Raw genomic sequence first — 3,555 nt, 5'->3', positions numbered from 1 at the left:
TTCCTACACACACGGGCCATATCTAGTACAACTCTGCTTAAAAAATTGACAAGAACAGTAGCTTCTCTTCAGTCCAATACACTGTACTTGCTGGGAACTGACGCGAGTGCTAATTGCACTGTGTATGGCAAATGGAGCGCAATAGTGACTCTTCTTACCAGAAAACAACTCTTGCTCATAGGACCAGAAACTGCATGTGATTCCACTTCATTTATGAATGGGAAACAAATACAAGCTCGCCATACAAGAAACACACTCTGCTTTTGAGAAAGGAGCACTCTTCTACTCTGCTGTGTTTCCTATAATGCCAGAACAGTGAGCTTGCTCAGAACAAAGAACTGTGTTTCCTACACACACGGGCCATATCTAGTACAACTCTGCTTAGGAAACTGACTAGAAGAGTAGCTCCTCTTCCATTCAATACACTGTACTTTCTGGGAACAGTCGCAAGTGTTATTTGCACTGTGTATAGCAATGGGAGCCCAATAGTGACTTTCCTTACCAGAAAACAAGTCTTGTTTGTGGGACCAGAAACTGCATGTGCTTCAACTCTGTTTATGAATGAGAAACAAACACTAGCTCGCCTTACAAGAAACACACTATTTTTTTGAGAAAAGAGCACTCTTCTACTCTACTGTGTTTCATACAGGGCCAGGTAAGAGAGCTTGCTCACAAAAAAAGAATGTGCTTCCTACACAAATGGACCATATCTAGTTCAACCCTTCTTAGTAACTGAAAAGAACAGTAGCTTCTCTTCAGTCCAATACACTGTACTTGCTAGGAACAGATGCGACTGCTATTTGCTCAGTGTATGGCAATTGGAGTGCAATAGTGACTTTCCTTACCAGAAAACAACTCTTGCTCGTAGGACCAGAAACTGCATGTGATTCCACTCCATTTATGAATGGGAAACAAACACTGGCTCACCTTAAAAGAAACACACTCTACTTTTGAGAAAAGAGCACTCTTCTACTCTTCTGTGTTTCCTATAGGGCCAGAAGAGTGAGCTTGCTCTGAACAGAAGATGTGTGCTTCAGACACACACGGGCCATAACTTGTTCAACTCTGCTTTGGAAACTGACAGGAACAGTAGCTTCTCTTCCGTTGAATACACTGTACTTCCTGGGAACAGATGTGAGTGTTATTTTCACTGTGTATAGCAATGAAAGCACAATAGTGACTTTCCTTACCAGAAAACAAGTCTTGCTCGTGAGACCAGAAACTGCATGAAATTCAACTCTGTTTATGAATGAGAAATAAACACTAGCTCAACTTATAAGAAACACACTCAGCTTTTGAGAAAAGAGCATTCTTATTCTCTACTCTGTTTCCTATAGGCCAGGACAGTGATCTTGCTCAGAACAAAGAATGTGCTTCCTACACAACTGGAACATATCTAGTTCAACGCTGCATAGTAAACTGACATGAACAGTAGCTTCTCTTCAGTCCAATACACTGTACTTGCTGGGAACAGCCGCGACTGCTATTTGCAGTGTGCATGGCAATGGTATCACAAAAGTGACTATCCTTACCAGAAAATATCTCTTGCTCATAGGACCAGAAACTGCATGTGGTTCAACTTCATTTATGAATGGGAAAGAAAATCTAGTTCACATTACAAGAAAAACACTCTGCTTTTGACAAAAGAGCACTCTTCTACTCTACTGTGTTTCCTATAGGGCCAGAACAGTGAGCTTGCTCACAACAAAAGAATGAGCTTGCTTAGAACAAAAGCACTGTGCTTCCTAAACACACAGACCATATCTAGTTCAACTCTGTATAGGAAACTGACAAGAACAGGTGCTTCTCTTCAGTTCAATACACTACACTTGCTGGCAAAAGACGCGAGTGGTATTTGCACTGTCTAAGGCAAAGGGAGCGCAAAAGTGACTTTTCTTACCAGAAAACAACTCTTGCTCGTAGGACCAGAAACTGCACGTGATTCAACTCTGCTTATGAATGAGACACAAACACAATCTCGCCTTACAAGAAACACACTCTGCTTTTCAGAAAAGAGCACTCTACTACTGTACTCTGTTTCCTATAGGGCCAGAATAGTGAGCTAGTTCAGAATAAAAAAACTGTGCTTCCTACTCACACGGCCCATATCTCTTTCAACTCTGCAGAAGAAACTGACAAGAACAGTAGCTTCTCTTCAATCCCATACACTGTACTTCCTGGGAACACATGTGAGTGCTATTTGCACTGAGTATGGCAATGGGTGCACATTAGTGACTTTCCTTACAGGAAAACAACTCTTACTGGTAGGAACAGAAATTGCATGTTATTCAACTCCTTTTATGAATAGGAATTTAACACAAGCTCGCCTTACAAGAAATTTTGAGAAAGAGCACTCTTCTGCTCTACTGTGTTTCCATAGGGCGAGAAGGGTGAGCTTGCTCAGAGAAAAAGAACTGTGCTTCCTACACACACGTGCCATAAATAGATCAAATCTGCTTAGGAAACTGACAAGAACAGTAGCTTCTATTCAGGCCAATACACTGTACTTCCTGGGAACAGACACAAATGCTATTTGCACTGTGTTTTTTTCAATGGGAGTGCATATTGACTTTCCTTATGAGAAAAAAAACTCTTGCTCATACAAACTGAAACTGCTTGCGATTCCACTCCGTTTATGAATGGGAAACAAACACTGCTTGCGGGGAACAGACGCGAGTGCTATTTCCACTATGCCTGGCAATGGGAGCGCAATAGTGACTTTCCTTAACAGAAAAAAAACTCTGGCTCTTAGAAACCGAAAGCACATGCAATTCATCTCCGTTTATGAATGGGAAACAAACACTAGCTCGTCTTACAAGAAACACACTCTGCTTTTGAGAGAAGAGAACTTTTCTACTCTACTCTGTTTCATATAGGGCCACAAATGTGAGGTTGCTCAGAACAAAAGAACTGTGCTTCCTACACACACGAGCCATATCTAGTTCAACTCTGCTTAAGAAACTGACAAGAACAGTCGCTTCTCTTCAATCCAATACACTGTAATTGCTCAGAACAGAGGCAAGTGCTCTTTGCACTGTGTATGACAATGGGAGCACAATAGTGACTTTACTTACCATAAAAGAACTCTCGCTTCTAGGACCAGAAACTGCATGTGATTCAACTACATTTATGAATGAGAAACAAAAACTAGCTCGCCTTAGAAGAAACACACTCTGCTTTTTAGAAAATAGCACTCTTCTTCTCTATTCTGTTTACTATAGAGCCAGAAAAGAGAGCTTGCACAGAACAAAAGAATTGTGCTACCTACACACATGAGCCATATGTAGTTCAACTCTGCTTAGGAAACTGACAAGAATAGTAGCTTCTCTTCATTCCAATTACTGCACTTGCTGGGAACAGACGCAAGTGCAATTTGCACAGTATATGGCAAAGGGAGCACAATAGTGACTTTCCTTACCAGAAAACAACTCTTGCTCGTTTGACCAGAAACTGCATGTGATTCAACTCTGTTTATAAATGGGAAACAAACACTACCTCGCTTTACAAGTAACACACTCTGCTTTTGAGAAAAGAGCACTCATCTGCTCTACTGTG

The sequence above is a fragment of the Peromyscus eremicus genome, unplaced genomic scaffold, assembly GCF_949786415.1.
Source record: "Peromyscus eremicus unplaced genomic scaffold, PerEre_H2_v1 PerEre#2#unplaced_32, whole genome shotgun sequence".
Lineage (NCBI taxonomy): Eukaryota > Metazoa > Chordata > Mammalia > Rodentia > Cricetidae > Peromyscus > Peromyscus eremicus.
This window is presented reverse-complemented; position numbering follows the sequence as displayed.